General features: G+C 37.0%; 1 long non-coding RNA gene across 1 annotated transcript; it reads right to left on the minus strand.

The window, feature by feature from the left end:
* Positions 1-3,727: 3,727 nt before the first annotated feature.
* Positions 3,728-12,041, minus strand: LOC132598354 (uncharacterized). The gene is made up of 3 exons (XR_009566440.1): positions 10,382-12,041; positions 4,434-4,491; positions 3,728-4,124 (listed from the first exon to the last, which is right to left on the minus strand). It is a non-coding gene; the product is annotated as an uncharacterized lncRNA (long non-coding RNA).
* Between the last annotated feature and the right edge of the window lie 5,462 nt (positions 12,042-17,503).

Genomic DNA, 17,503 nt, shown 5'->3' on the forward strand with positions numbered 1-17,503 from the left:
ACTACTTTCACAAAGGTTTCACTCATCCTTGTATTCCCAGCACTAAGCATACTGCCTGTCAAATAATGACTATTAAATATTGCACAGACAGGTAAATGATGTCTAGTAAACATTCAATTGACATTGGTTAGTTAGATAAATGGAGGTATGAATAGATGGATAGAAGAATGGATGGTTGGAGGGTTGGATGGATGGAGAGAAGAAAAAATACATTCTTGTGTTTATTCTAATAAAAAAAATCTAAAAGAACAAACATGCTACCATTAGGCTAGAGTCTGATATAAAGGTCACTTAGAAAATGATTTAAGAGAAGTTTTACTAATTTTCTTAGAGTAATAAATATAGCAGTTGCTTCTGTTGAAGTTGAAATGATTAATGAAATTGTGGACTGAATTCTTCCCCTCCCTTTGCCAAAAGTACTCCCTGGTAGTACGTTAAAGCATTTAGGGACATGCACCAGCTTTTTCAAATCCTCATTTAGTTCTGCAGCTGGCTCAAGCCAGGTTCTGGCACAATCACTTGCATCTGAGAAGTAATGCCATCTTTTAAATTAGAGGGTGCAGTGAACTGAGCACCATACCCAGAGGACACAAATAGAAATCATTTAGAGTTGCCTGATCTTTCCTTTTGCTCAAAACCAACACAAAACAAGCTAGTTCAGCAAATTGAGGCTATAAATAATATACAACACTTCATCATTTCGGTTACCTCTTTGTACAGCATCCAAGATGCCTACAGGCCTGGACAGAGCAGCCTTATTAGAACACAAAGGGGACGGGGTAGCCACTAACCAGCTAAACACAATACTGTCAAATTGCTACATCAAACGACTATAATTCACTGAATAGGACAGTTATTAAAATTCCAAGCTCTCTCTATGATGTGACCAGAATGATAATGGCAATACAGTCAGTCTTCCTTGCAAACAATGAGACACATTAGGAAAGGCATAGGTCCTCCTATCTCCAATATCTTCCGTGAAAGCTACCCTCCAATAAATAAATAGCATGATGAGTTTCGCACCTTCTCTGATATGAAAGCGTTTGTGCAGAAGAAAATGTCCCAATTCCACTGAAAGCACTGACATATGTTAAGGTCTTAACGTTTTATAAATCACAGCACAGAACTCTGCACTAAAACCACCTTTCACAATTAAGAAAAGCAACAGCAAATTGGCTAATTAGCATAAGAATCAACAAACACTGTTGTCTCTTAAGTGCCCTTATTAAGCATTCTAAATATAGTCATTTCAACTGTAAAATTTACGAATTATTTTCTTTTTTCTTATAATAAATCTTGGCACCCTTGTGATAAATGCTATAATCCTCACTAGTTAGAAAAGCCCTAGCTAACATAAAATGAACTTTTTATGAAACCTATGAATATAGAAAAGAAGCAATTGAATCAGTCCTGGCACCAACCTAAAACACACTTAGATTGGAAAACTATCAAATTTAAGCCAGTGAAACTCAGTTATGGTTTAATGAAAAGCAGTTAAAATAAATTTTGAATTAATCATTCTTCTTGATCATGGAAAAAATACACTTATGAAAAACATAAAACTTCATAACAATGATTAGAGAATTATTTTGTTCTGAAAACAAATTAGTTAGAACATTACTACCTGGAAGCATAATTTGAAATCACTTACTAATGATAACTTCCATTCTCTATGAGGAGGCAGGTTGCAAAGAAATATCAGAGCACTGTGTTTATTCTGCACTGTTTCAACTATGGAAAATGGTATTAGTGAGAATTCTCATTTACTGAAAAGGTATTTAAACTAATAAAATTGAATGTCATTATACAAGTGGCAGTTGAATTTTCTTTTTTCTAAATTCTCCATTATGAATAGATAGATGATAGAAGATAAATAGATGATAGATGATAGGTAGGTAGATAGATGATCGATAGATAGAAAGATAATAGATAGATGAAATATAAACATAAAATCATTAACTTCTAGATTTGGAAAGGCATCTTTTAATCTCTGTTGTATCAAAACTCAAACCTGACATGAGCTGGATTAAACCATCTCTTCAAGGAGGGAAATCCCTCAAGGCCAAGCATTTAAACAAAGGCTCAGGGGCACACTGGACCTCATCCCTCTCCCATCCCCATATAAAGTGCAACCCGCCAAACAAAAAACAGATTCTTCTCCGATGCAATTGTTCCCAACCTGCAGGATGTGGACCACTAAGGGTACTCTGGTTATTGCAAAGGGCCTGAAAACTTATTTGAGTTTCACCTAAATAAACTGTATTTTATTTGATTAAACAGTGGTTATATATTTGCATATTAATGTTCTTTAAGGGTTATTAATAAAGCATAATCACTTGCAAAGGCAAAGACAATTTACAGGATGGAAATTTCAATTTTGCAAAGGTGACCATTCTACACCAATTAAGCCATAACCATGATGCATTGCCAACTCAGACCTCAATAGACTTCTTTCGGGGGTAGCAAGGATCAGAGATTATCCAAATAATTCTAATGTCTATGTAGAACAGTAAATGTCTGAGAAGAGCAAAGAAGGTTTGTGAAAATGAAGACTAATGTGGAAGAATTCGCCCTGAATGAATTAAAATACATTAATAAAGATGTGGTGACTTAAAAGATATTATGGGAGTTTAAAGCTCATATAGCCAAGGCATTTCCTTCCTAGGTTTTGCACTTTGAGCCCTGCTCAAGAAGGATCTCCCAAGTCAAGATTTTAAAAAACAGAGCTTCCATTTATTATTCTATTCTATAGTTATTTAATTTTTAATATTTGGTTATTTGGTCCATGCACAATTTATCATTATGCAAAATATGATAAGAATATCACTATTTTTAAAGTACATATCCAGTAACCCCACTAATGGATGCTATATAATATTTGTTTCCCCATTGATGTAAAGCATCATCCTTATCATATATAAATCCTCATAAGTGTGTAATAATCAATGAAATTAAAGTTTTCTTAGTAGAAAACTGATTAGATATAAGAAGAAAATAAAAAATAAACTTACAGTCTTATTATGGAATTTTTTGCTGCCACTAAAATAATTATATAGGTAAATATTTATTAATATTCAATATCCCCTTTGTTAGTTAAAAAGGCAAGTTTCAGAACAAAATGTATAATATCAAGTTTTATAAGATATTTTGGTGTGTGTCTGCATATACGTATTATTTAGAGAAGAATAGATGTCAAAATGGATTTGTACTTGAGCTTTATTTCTCTCTTTATTCTTTTCCGCATTTGTTAATTTTGATTTTTACTTTTTGTCAATAAATACTTCCCTTTGCTCAATCTCCACATGGTTTATCCCTGTGGATACAACCCCTTACAACCTATTTTAGGCTAACCCCCTCAAATAAAGTGGGCCCCTGGACACTTAGCCATGTGGTGATGGCGGAAACCACACACCTGTATTGTGCAGCTGAACTGAGTCAACCTGAGCTCTCCTACCTATCTATTAATCTATCTATCCTAAAAGAAATGCTTAGCAATCCCTTGAAGAAGACAGTTGGAACTTGACATTTTCATTTTTGCATTTGGCAAAATACTATGAAACGTAAAAATGTAAATGGCATTAGGATTGGAAAATGAGATTGCTAGAAGAATTGGCTTGGCCTCACCAGGTTTCTCATCTTTCAACATCATAGAAGCATTGATCTCCTGCTTAATTTTTAGATGGTGTTTGTTTTATTAGATTATATCAGTACATTGTTAAAAACATTGCCAGTATGAGATTTTATTTTGCATTGTACAATAACCATTTGTACATACGGCAGCATTCAATCACCAAACTCTATTTTAAGTAAAATGTTCAGGATTCATTAACTCAAAAATCCCAAACTCAAGTATTCTTCTCTGATCACAGCCTTCTTTCCTTTAATTTCTATAACATGATTTTCCTCAAATACAGCTGTTTATTAAAAGGGTCTCTAAATCTCCACTATTTACTTTTCCTTGCCTTAGAAGCCTAGATTTTACTCTCCACCACTTCAGTCACTCCCTTGACAGTGTTCTTTGTTGAATCTTCATCCTTCCGCTGTACTCAGTTGGCAAAAATCACAATGCTGGAAAATTCAAATAGTCTGTTTCTCAACTGTTATACAAGGGATGCTGAATAAGCCTAGAGAAAAAAAATTGCACAACCTTGAGAATTGGACGTGTTACAAATTCATGGTTTCCAGTTCGAACTGGGCCTTCAGTGCTAATCTTAGTGTCAGGCTGGGACCCAAGCAACCTGCCATGTCTCTTCAATCACTGGCTTTCTTTTGCTCTATTTCATGCTTCCACAGTGGCTGTTCCAAATTATCTCCACTTTGTTAAATATCCTACTCTACCACCTCCTTCCTTACAGCCGATATCATAGTCTCTTAACCGACAAAGAAGATAGGACCATCAGAAAAGGACGTTACTTACTTCTCACTTCACTTACCAATTTTCATGCATGTATATTCATCATGTCACCATTTCTTCTGTCAAAATTTTCTTTCCTGTAAAAATAAAAAATCAAACAACATAAAAAAAATTTCTTTCCTTTGTAAGCAACATACTGCAATTAATATTCCTTCTTTCTCCTGTATTAGAAACATCTTAATCTCTAGTTCCTTCCATTCAGCATTTCAACATGCTGTCTCTTTATCTTAATTTTTCAGTCCCTCCTTTAACCAGTGTGTGCAGGCTCTTTCTCCTCTTCTTCCTCAGAAACCTGTCTTGTCTCCTAAGTCAGTAATGACCCCAACTTCCATTCAGTTGTTCAAGCAAGAGATCTGGGTGACCCATTTGATTTCTCTCTTCCTTATGTCCTGTCAACCCTATTCTCTTACTATTTCTGTTTCATTCAATTCATTCATCTCTATTAGCACAACTACACCTTCAGATTCAGCCACCAATTTCTGTTTTCTACCAATGAATGAAATACTTTTCTAACAAATATCACAGTCTAGTGTCTTGTCCTTCAACCTTTCCATGGCAACCAGAATTATACTTCTAAAATGCAGATCTGATTATATCAATCACCCTATTAAACTTCTTTGTATTTGGGAAATTTTCCAAACTCCTCATGATGGCTTTTAAAGCCCTTCCTGATCTTGGCTCTGTAGTCTCCTTGTTAAACCTCACTCTGTATTCTAAGCTGCAGACATACTAAATTACTGGCTATTCTCTAAATTGTATACTTAATATTGCTTCAGAGATTCTACACTACTGTCCCCGGTGTCTAGAAGGTACTTCCCCTACCCTATCTTTTAGTTCCAGGTTAAATATCAAAACCTCAATAAGGTATTTCTGATTCAGAAATAGCAACACAACACTTATTGTAATGTATTTTAATTGACTGTTAACTTGCCGGTAACCCAAGTAAGACTGTTTGTTCTTTAAGGAGACACAATGTCTTTTTCTAATTGTGTTTCTAGTGCTCACTGCAGCGCCTGGCTCCACCTGGATGCTCTATCAACACTTGTTGATGATTGACGTTGGCCAGTTGCCCAGAAACGTGTGAGATAATAGAGAAAAGACTTGTGACAATGGGGTAGAGTATTAGGCAGGTCAAAGCACCTGCAAAATGAAATTAAGTATAAATCAAGATGTCTTGTTGTAATAGATATATTGACCAGGTCTGGTGAGAAGTTATGGGAAGTACCTTGCTTACTGGGGATTTTTTTTTTTTTTTTTTTTTTTGCGATACGCGGGCCTCTCACTGCTGTGGCCTCTCCCGTTGCGGAGCACAGGCTCCGGACGCGCAGGCTCAGCGGCCATGGCTCACGGGCCCAGCCACTCCGCGGCATGTGGGATCTTCCCGGACCGGGGCACGAACCCGCATCCCCTGCATCGGCAGGCGGACTCTCAACCACTGCGCCACCAGGGAAGCCCCCTGACTGGGCATTTTTAACAACCCCATATCTCATCATCATGTCCATCCTAAAGCCACTGGTCCCTTGTCAAGTGGCTCACTTCAGTGGCTCCTTCTCTACCTACTCCAAACAGTATTGAGAGGAGGAAAGACATATCATATCTACTTATTGAATTTTTGTTTTTTATTAAACTAGCTAAGTGAGGACATAGTTTGGACATATTCTGCTTGCATTTGGTTTTGCCAATAGCTCTGAAGCAGTGATTCTCAAGTATAGTTAGTATCATACTCACTTCTTTGGTAGAGAGGTATATCAGAATCATCTCCAAATTGTATCAAATTCCACCTTCATGAGGGTACTCAAATCCCATCCATCATCAGTGAGAGTCTCTGCCTTAGAAATCCAATGGTAGGGTGGGCAGAGTGTCAGATATCTATCTGTTCTGGGTGGTTGGTCATTACTGATTTAAAGTTATACAGATTTATGGTCAAGTAGAATGTAATGAATTCTTGTTATAGAAACCATGAATAAATGAGCTGTTCTGCTTCTAAAAAGTACAAATAATATCCTCTAGTTACTATAAAATTCATATTTTTCAAGAAAAATCACCATAAAGGATACATGTATAGAATTTCCAAATTATAGATCTAGAATGTATATTAGAGTTAACTACAACAATAAAACACTTACTATAAGCCAATCACTGTTCTAAGTGGTTTTCATATGTTAACTCATTTTATTTTCAGAACAACTCTGAGCTAGAGTCTATAATTAGCTCTATTTTACATTCAGAAAGATAAATGCACAGAAAATGTACTGAAGGACACATATCTAATAAGTGGCAGAACCAGGGTTTGAACCAGGAAATCTGGAACTAGCATCTCTGTCGTAACTCGTACTCAGTTCTCATCCAATTCTCCCATTCTTTATATAATAAGAAACAGAGTTCTAAAAAGTTTAGACAAATTGTCTAAGAACTTTAATATCTCTGTGTTATTAATTTTATATATGTATATCATTGTGCTTATTTTATTGGTAAACATTACTAATTCTATAAAGTGCTGCCAGTTTCTTTAGAAGCTCTTTAAAGGCGAATGAAAATTATATGCATCTTAATAGATATAAAAAGCTCATTCAGCCCTAAATGTAACGTGGAACATAGCAATATGGTCTGACATTTTGAACTCTTGACAATTATGTGGATAGCAATGGGAGGACTTTGTGATAATTCAATTTCTTTATTCAGCTAATCAAGCTTGATAGCCTTCCATTTCCATTATAAAGAGTAAGATAACTATTTCCCAGGAAACGTTTTCACAGTTGAATTCCATACTACCTTTGTCAAGTGCCTTGTGACTAGCTGGGTCTCTGTTCTGCATTGAGTAAAACAGAGTTTTTGGAGAGGCCATTTGATAAAGTAGAAAGGTCACGGGCCTAAGCATCCCGAGACCAGGCCTCTAGTATCAGCTTACTTATTAATGAGCTCAGACATGGCTTAAGCTTTTTGATTTTGCTGAGTCCTGGTTTTCTTACTGGAGAAATGGGTGAGGAACCTGGAGTTGTGTGAAAAGATTTAATAACTTGTGACCCTCCACTGCCATAAGGAGAGGTGAAGAGGAGGATAAGTCAGCTTGCTTTACCCACATGACACAGATAGGCCAGTGGAATTCCAGATCAGGTCACAAGATACAATTCCAACTTCTGACACAGAAACTAAACATCTTTGGGGGAAAGAAAGGTAATTTCAAGGCTCCTCAAAGACTTGAACTGACACATAGCAATGTTTCACCAAAAGAGAGGTAGAGAGAGAGGGTTTGACCCATTGAATGAGCCGGGAGCTCATTATGTAGAAATTCTCACAATGTCCAGGGAAATGCCTTCTTAAAAATTTTCTGTAGAAAGTTGGGCTGCCTCTATCTAAAACTGTTTCAAGCCCAGTGGCCTGGATCCTGACTCTATTCTTTACCTCCTGTTGCACTTCAGCCTTATTTGATCCTAGTGGTGAGTTCATTGACCCCTGATACCTGCCACTTCTTCCAACCTGCTTTCTACTTACCTTTAACTATCCCCCAAGCCTAGTCTGATCCATATCTAGCTTTACTTGACTAACTTCAAAGCTTTCCACTCATTTCCACTCCTATATTACAACCACTGCAGCCTTTCCCAAAGCATCTGGCCTGTCTGTATTCTACAACCACAAAGCAAAGCATTTAAACTCATTTTGCTATTTATATATGTCACTGAAAAACCTGGCACGGATTAAACATCATGACATTGTTAATATGACGATACGCTACAATTCATCCCTTCTTTAGGAGCTAAATATGAAATTTAAATATGCATTAGCACATTTGTGTTTTCCTTACCCTTTCTTTTTGCAAGGAATGTGACTTTGCTAGCGGTTGTCGTTGTGTGATTGATTGTTACTTGTCTGTGGCTCTCTGGGAAATCGACCATCTTTGAGTGATAATGTCAGTGGGATAGAATGTGTCACTGAATAATGGTCTCCAGCTGCTGCATAAATGCCAAGGTAAGCCAAAGGTATTTATGGGGAAAAAGTTCATATCAAGCTAAGATTTTTATCTTCAATGCAAAAGAAACTGAATCTGTGGTCAGCTATTGCTAGTATAGCGTAAGCTAGATGTAGATTTAATGAATGTATATAATGAATATTCAAGGCAGACTATGATAATCAAGTGATCAGTTCTTATGTAAATCCAATATTCTAATCGGTTTTAAAACTTGATTTATTATGCATTTACCCAAACTCTAAATAAGATTAGTTTCTCAGAAATAAAATACTTCCCTAAATATAAATTTTTAGCAATTAGATTCTCTTAGATTATATTAAGTACTTTTGAAATCTATTTTTTTATATACTAAAAGTAGTTGGATAAGTAACACAAACATTTTGACACTACATGATCAATTTATTTTTATAATGAAAAGGTATAAGATAATGATATCAGGGCTTCCCTGGTGGCGCAGTGGTTGAGAATCTGCCTGCCAATGCAGGGGTCATGGGTTTGAGCCCTGGTCTGGGAAGATCCCACATGCTGCGGAGCAGCTAGGCCTGTGAGCCACAACTACTGAGCCTGCACGTCTGGAGCCTGTGAGAGGCCCACGCACCACGATGAAGAGTGGCCCACGCTCGCCGCAACTGGAGAAAGCCCTCGCACAGAAACAAAGACCCAACACGGCCAAAAAAAATTAATTTATATATAAAAAAAAAGATAATGATATCAGTGGGACACTGGGAAATATCAAACAAAAATTTAATTTATATCATGTATACTGTGTCTTGTGAGAAAACATAAGTATATACTGCAAATATTTAACAGAAATTTTATAATTATGATTCATTAAGAAGACATTCCATATAAAACATCTACTTAGAACGCATATGTGGTATATATAGGATAGTATAGGGGAGTTATACATTTTTCTTTCTCTGAATTTGGTAAAAAAGTCTTACTCTTAGTTTTGTATTATACTACCTTTTAAGATTGAATTTTCTCTGTAGGGGAAGCAGTAAAATGAAATATAGATCCATAATATAGAATACATTGGCCAATGAGAAGTGTAAGTTTGGGTAACACTGTTTCCTCAGAACACCCTAAGACTAGAAATTGCCCTGAAATATGTCGATACAGTAGCCCACTCTAAGTCTTTTGCTGGTGGCAGTCCTTAAAGTAGAAATTGATATAATTTGTAACCAAATATATATAGATATATATATTTGGATATGTAACCAAATATATATATCCATATAAAAAACTATTTTGTGAACTGTCTGAAAGAGGTTAGTGGAAGTTAAAAGTAATATCCTCCATATATACACACCCACACCATTGAGACGTCTGACTTTAAAACACCAATGTTTCCACCTCAGAAATCCAAGATAGCTCAAGCAAGTTCCTTGCCCCTGATGATTTGAAGGCAATTAGAAATGTGATAGAATATGTACATTTTATTTGTTGAGTTTGTGTGTGTGTGTGTATGAAAGCCTTTCTGTATAGAACGTGTAGATACTTGACAAAGCACAAAGTTCCACGAAAACCACTTTGTATATCTACTCCAACGTGTTTAAAGATTTATTTGTCATTTCAGGTAAAGATATTTGAAATTCTCTATTAATTTCATACAAAAATTTTTCAATAAAGCTTCATGCAGCAGTGTCTCAATCTCTATGTCAATGTAAACTCGATAAGCCTTTTAAATGATATAGACTTTCTGTTAGTTGTGCCTTGTGGATTCCTACACTTTAACTACATATTCTAACACTTATGCTAAAGTCAAGCTGTTTCCATCTGTTTAGGCTACACATTCCATCACTTAGTAGTACAAAAAGAGCAGTTTTTCTTCTACTCCTGGGACCAAAATCACACAGAATTCGTAAGAGATCCAACACATAAAAATTCATTTCCTGAGTGGAAGCACTTCCATGCCATGTAGCAAAAACTATTACTTTTTTCATTGTATTTATAATAAAAAGTCAAGCAATTGTACTCTTTAAGGCTGGATACCTCACCTCACTTGAACACAGTCCCAGCGCTCAGCCATGGCATGTGGAGTTAATCACTCTGGACGTTGGAACGCTGTGCACCAAAATGACCTTATTTGTGACTCTGCACTGTGTGCATGATGAAGTGATTCTTCTACTACCTACACACACAGGGACTCTAAATGGAGCGATAGTTCTGGCATGCTGGAGGACATACAACTTCCATCTCAGAGGGACACTTGTCATCCCAGGTAACCATTTGATGGAGACTGACAAGTCTTCAGTCAGACTGTCATCCTTCCAGTTCAGTTGGTTTCACAATCAGCTGAAAGTTACGGGTTCAGCAAGAATCTCAGCATTGTAGTGGCTCCTTCAACATCCCATGGATCTGTCGCATATGAGGCTGGGTCATTCCAGGAGCAATTTCTACTAGAACTGTGCAGCCGTGAAAACATGACACTATGCAGTTCTGTATGCACAGCAATCCTGGTGACTGTTATCTGCTGAATTGCAGGAACTCAGGCTTATTAAAATTCCCAGGAATCACTCACTGGCAAAGGGCTGTATTTAACCCTTTCAAAAGTATTTTTGCAAATGCAGTTTGGTGGTAAAATAATCTTCATGCAGCAACAGAATGCATGTGCTTGGGAAGCCGAGGAAAAATGTAAAGTGGACGAAATGTTTATTTGTTTACTTACCCCCACTTTTCTTACTGCCATCTCATCCCCATTATAGAACCTCTACTATTATCTCTATGCCTCTGATCTCACAGATGGAGATAGTGTGAAGAACTAATTGACATTCTAATATTAATGACGATGTGTTGTGGTATATAGAGATACATATGTAGAGATATATGAGCCTCTTTATATTCTTTTAATTTGTTGTTACTTTAAAAATCTCCACAGTAGCCAATGAATGTTTTTTAAAAGGAGATAGAGGAGACAAGAAGGAAAGAAAAAATATAAGAAAGGCATGAAGAAGGAGGAAGAGAGGGAGACAGAAAATATACTACACAGTATTGGTAGCATCTAGAGCTAAAAGGTTGGATGTGAATTGTGCTTTGTTACTTGACCATGGACTAGTTACCTAATCTCATAAGACATCAGTTCATGTCCCAGTACACATATATTTAAATGTTTTTTCCAATTCTACTTACAGGGCTTTTGTTATATTCACTGGGAAAAATCCCAGATAGAAGTACATTTTATTTAGGAAGGTAAATTTAATTTCCATATAGAGAGCAGAACTTATTTATAGGTTATTCTGATTATATAACAAAAAAAGAGGTTCTCATGTTTGCATTAGTATATGACTTAGATGACTGTCCCAATAATTGCTTGCAATATTAATCAAGATTTGGAGACCTAAATTGAAGATGGTAACTTGCTTTTTATTTTCAGTTATGGAGAAAGGGAATCACTGCAAGAAAATGAGAAAAGACAGAAGTTAATATATATCTGTTTAAAGTTAATACGATATAAAAACACAAAATATTTTATGATTTGAAATAACTAGTTATAATAAGCTACTTAAGTCAGAGAAGAGAAGAAATATAATTCAATAACAAATGGATTATACAGGAGAGCATAGCTTAAGGCAGGTTTTTTATTGTTTTTTGTTTTGTTTTGTTTGTTTTTTGCGGTACGCGGGCCTCTCACTGCTGTGGCCTCTCCCGTTGCGGAGCACAGGCTCCGGACGCGCAGGCGCAGCGGCCATGGCTCACGGGCCCAGCCGCTCCGCGGCATGTGGGACCTTCCCGGACCAGGGCATGAACCCGTGTCCCCTGCATCGGCAGACGGACTCTCAACCACTGCGCCACCAGGGAAGCCCTATGGCAGTTATTAAAAGCATTAATCTAAGGGATAAAGAAGAGTAGAGAAAAAGAACATGGTGAGAAAGGTGATGAGAAAGAACTACAATATGTTTAGAATTTTTTTATGTTCTTTCAACTATGATCTTAGAATGTGAATTTAATTATTGTGATTGATCACATTATTATTCATCAACTCTTTACTCCCCTCCTCCCACTGATGATGAGTTTGTGTGACTTGTTTAGGCCAATAGAACATGTGTGCCATGTCCAAGGATAGGCATTAACAAGTATGGCATCTCTTCATTCCATCCTTTGGGGAAGTGACCTTAATTTCCAAATATTGAGAATGTTTGAGGATTATTCCCCTTTGATATCAAATAATACATTCTCATGTCTGTTTTAGTATGGGATCTGGATTAGTAGATCAATACTATGTTGCAATATAATCAGATCAGTTTCAGAGCCTTAGGGATGGGAACAGGTATTAAAGAAACTCTGAATGGAAGATCTGATGTGCTTATGTGTTTTTCCAAGTTGGGAGGAAAGAAAACAAGAAAATGAAGACAGAATGAGTAATAAAACACATCTATGCTCTCTACTTTATTTAATAAGGGAACTATGTTGTTATATAATGTACTGGGCCTAAGACATAAGCTATGTTTTAGTTATCTATTGCTGTATTACAAACTACCCAACCTAATGGCTTGAAACAACAAACATTAATTCTCTCATATTTCTATAGATTACAAATTTGGGTGCAGTTTAGTTAGGTCGTTCTGACTAAGAGTCCCTTATGAGTTGCAGTCAAGATGTTGGCTGAGAGTGCATCTTCTGAAGTCTTGAGAACCCGCTCTTAAGAAGGCAGATTCACATGGCTGTTGGATGGACTCCTTAATTCTTCACTAACTGGAAATCTTAGTTCCTCTCCATGTTGCTCTCTCATAGGACTGCCTGAATGTCCTTAAGACATGGCAGAGAGAGAGAAAGACTCCAAGGTGGAAGCGGTGACCTGGTGACCTTTATAACCTAATCTAGAAGGGACATTCATCGCTTCTGCCATATTCTATTGGTCACATAAGTGAACTTTGGTAAATTGTAGGAGGGGACTCTGCAAGAATGTGAAGACCAGAAGGAAGAATCATCGGGGACCAGCTTGGTGGCAAGCCACTACAGAACGGTTATACAAGCAGTGGGGCAAGAAGGAATTGACTTAGGGTAGCGATGTCAGGTACATCAAAAGTAGAGTGGCTAAAGTTGGGTCAGTGAGCTACCTGAATGAATAAGAACAAACTTGAAAGCATATCTGTTCTTAGCTTCACAGGAAGTGATTCCCATGGTTATAGCAGGACAAGAACCAGACCCTAATATTATTTTTCTTATATGTTATTGGTCACCTACTGATTACCTTGCTCCATTTTCTGAGCTGATGGCTTTTTATGGATTCTCTAATATAATCTCCAGGTGAAAACTTTCTCTGAGCTTTTGGTCTCTGCAGAGCCCTTCCTTTCATGACCACTCAGCAATGCATTTTAAAAGATGTTCTGTTATATTTGATCTTGCATTTTTTAAATTAATTAATTAATTAATTTTTATTTTTGGCTGCATTGGGTCTTCATTGCTGGGTGCAGGCTTCCTCTAGTTGCGGCAAGCAGGGGGTACTCTTTGTTTCGGTGCTCGGGCTTCTCCTTGCGGTGGCTTCTCTTGCTGTGGAGCACAGGCTCTAGGTCTGCAGGCTTCAGTAGTTGTGGCTCGCAGGCTCTAGGGCGCAGGCTCAATAGTTGTGGCACACGGGCTTATTTGCTTCATGGCATGCGGGACCTTCCCGGACAGGGCTCGAACCCATGTCCCCTGCAATGGCAGGCAGATTCTTAACCATTGCGCTACCAGGGAAGTCCCTGATCTTACATTTTAATTGTTGCAGTTGGGAAGGACTTTCAAGGTAGCTATTTTGCTATACCCCCAGAACAGGAAGTCCACCTCTTTCTACCAGACAATATAGCATATTGAATTAGGCTTCAGACACTGGAATTAAACTGATAGGTTTGAATTCTATGTCTACTATTTATAAGCAGTGCAATTCTGAGGGAGTTATTTAACTTCTCTATACCTTTGTTTCTTTACCTCAGTAATATTACGGTAGTAAATTATAAGTTATTGTAAAATCTAATTTGCCTGTCTATATAATCTACTTAGAACTGTATCTGGTACATAGTACACGTTTAATAAATAGCTACCTTTAAGGTTTTAAAGGCTGTTAAATGTTAAATATTACCATCTATGTGAAGCCTAATAAAAATTTTCAGGTAAAATTCTTTCTTTTTTTATACTCCTAAATACCTTTTGCTCCAATGTCAATTGTGATATTATTTTTAAGTATAATTTATTTGTATACATGTCACTGTTCTCAACTTTACTATCAAGTCTTTCATTACAGGAACTGTGTTTTATGCACTTTTTTATGTGTTTCTTATATGTACATACAGTTTGCTGAATTGAAGGATGGATGGATTGATAGATGAATGGTTTTATACTGTGGATGAAAAGAATCAATAGATCCAGCTGGAAGGACCTAGTTGAAAACTTGGGACATATTGAAGCACTGAGCCAATAAGAAAAGATTTTAATAACAGGGAGAAAATTGGTGTGTAATTGTCCTTTGTTTAGGGAAGAGGGCCATAAGTAATGTTAGAAGGCCACTAAAATCTCTGTAGTTTTTATGTTTTCTTCCTCTGTGTCATTGCACCCCAAGATACTGATTTATCATGCAGAATATTAACTTTTCTCAAGGCAGCAGAACTTTAATTCCTTACTTTAGTTACAGTGTCTATTTTGGAGAAAATATATATATATTATTTTAAAAAGAAAAAAGTTATTAGCCTTCACAAAGCCATCCTTCTGCAAACCAGTAATTTTCCTAAAAATGATTCAATTTCCAATAGTCTATTTACTTAGCTATTTGAATTTTTCTGAAAGAAAAAATATTTCTGTTGAAAATCTCCCCTAAGTGAAAGGATGACAAAGTAGCTAGAAACGTGATGACAGCAAACCTGGCTGATATGTTTGATCTTTATTCCTATTTAATTTTTGCAGTTACTTTTTGTTGCAACTTCCATTTCCCACCTGGTAAGGATAACTACACCTAGGACCTATAGGTGGAGTTACCCTTGCCAGGTAGGAAATGGAACCCACAGTTGGGATTGTCTTTTGCTTGTGCCAGAGGCTGACCTCGGTGTTGTTAGTTTGTCCTTCTGCCATATTTGTTCTCACACCAGCTAACAATCCACTTCCAGTTATACTTTTTTTTTTTTTTAACATCTTTATTGGAGTATAATTGCTTTACAATGGTGTGTTAGTTTCTGCTTTATAACAAAGTGAATCAGCTATAAATATACATATACCCCTGTATCTCCTCCCTCTTGCTTCTCCCTCCCACCCTCCCTATCCCACCCCTCTAGAGGGTCACAAAGCAATGAGCTGATCTCCCTATGTTATGCAGCTGCTTCCCACTAGCTATCTATTCTACATTTGGTAGCGTATATATGTCAATACTACTCTCTCACTTCCTTCCAGCTTACCCTTCCCCCTCCCCGTGTCAAGTCCATTCTCTAAGTCTGCATCTTTATTCCTGTCCTGCCCCTAGGCTCATCAGAACCACTTTTTTTTTTTTTGATTCCATATATATGTGTTAGCATACGGTATTTGTTTTTATCTTTCTGACCAGATACACTCTTGTGTCACACCTTTCCAGATGTTTGTTAGGAAGAATTTCTTCTGCTCTAAATCTCCCAAGTGGCCCCAAATGATGCATTTTTTACTGCTGACTTCCATATTTAACATGCACTCATATACACACCTGTGTCAAACTCATTGGCATGATCATTGTGAAAAAAAATAGCATTGAAAACCCAGGCATGACCTTGAATGGTTCATAAACTACTGTCAGCATGCCTGTTAAAGGAAGATGAAAAATCAAATGAAACATAAGCAAATGATAAGAGGCGGGCTTCCCTGGTGGTGCAGTGGTTGAGAGTCCGCCTGCCGATGCAGGGGACACGGGTTCGTGCCCCGGTCCGAGAGGATCCCACATGCCGCGGAGCGCCTGGGCCTGTGAGCCATGGCCGCTGAGCATGCGCGTCCAGAGCCTGTGCTCCGCAACGGGAGAGGCCACGACAGTGAGAGGCCCGCGTACCGCAAAAAAAAAAAAAATTATAAGAGGCAAGGTCTCATTATTCTGAAGATGTCTTTTGGAAGAGTATTTTCTATGGGGAAAAGAAAAAATGGAACTAGTCTACCCCTAAATAATCCACAGGCCAAGTGACAAATTGATCCGTAATTAAACCTGTACTTGCTGGTGCTCCAAACCTGATGCATACTAAACAGTGATGATTCTTTCACACATCCTCAGGAAACAATGAGCCGAAGAATGTCATGTTCTGTTGTGTGCCAGGTGTGTTCCCACTCATCAGAAGCTGCATGGAACATTTTTTTTTTTCAACTTAGTAATTTTTCTATTTACTTCAATTTAAAATTTGCAATACCGCCTGAGATTAGCAAGCTTTTTCTAAAAGGAAGAAAATTAACATGTTTACGGAGCAGCAGGTTTTCTTAAGCTATCACAGAACTAAAAAGCAGCTGTCAACTCCCCTGAAACAAAAGCATCAACAGAATGGGGGAAAATGCATTCCAGAAAACCCTATATTCTGTTAGCACCTTTGCTCTTAAACACAAAAACCTTAAGCATCAGAACAGACAGCCATGAAGGTGACACTTCAAGAAGACTAAAGGAGGTGAGATCTCAAATGGTTTTGCTTGAATTGTCCATTTATTGCATATTTGACCCAGACTAAAAGGAAAATATCAAGTTATCCTGACACAATTTCCCAAGTTGCTTGAATTTTCCTTTAAAGAAATTTGAGAAACATGCATCGCCTTAAGGTGGGACAACACATTTTTTGCGTGGTGTCAGGAATTTAAAAGGCACCTGTAGTATTAAATGTTTAATATTTGGTATTAAATACATTATTTCCTACTACTTTCCAGAAAATCAAATCTATATATTTGAAAATAACACCACTTTTATTTTTACTCCACTCTCAATCCTCCTACTTTAGTTACAAAAGCTCAAGATTCTTGTCATTTATAACAGTGTCTGTTTGAGCATTTTTTTTTTATTCTTTGTTTCCCCAAAGTTTATAAAGGAAAGCACTTGCCATTAATCTCTCTAGACAGAACATCTGAGGGTTAGATATTACTTCTGTTAATATTGGTCACTATTTGGAGAAAGAAGAGTGTTAGAACATTTACACCAATGCATGTACCACATCAATTCTATA

Source organism: Globicephala melas, chromosome 13 (genome assembly GCF_963455315.2).
Source record: "Globicephala melas chromosome 13, mGloMel1.2, whole genome shotgun sequence".
Classification (NCBI taxonomy): domain Eukaryota; kingdom Metazoa; phylum Chordata; class Mammalia; order Artiodactyla; family Delphinidae; genus Globicephala; species Globicephala melas.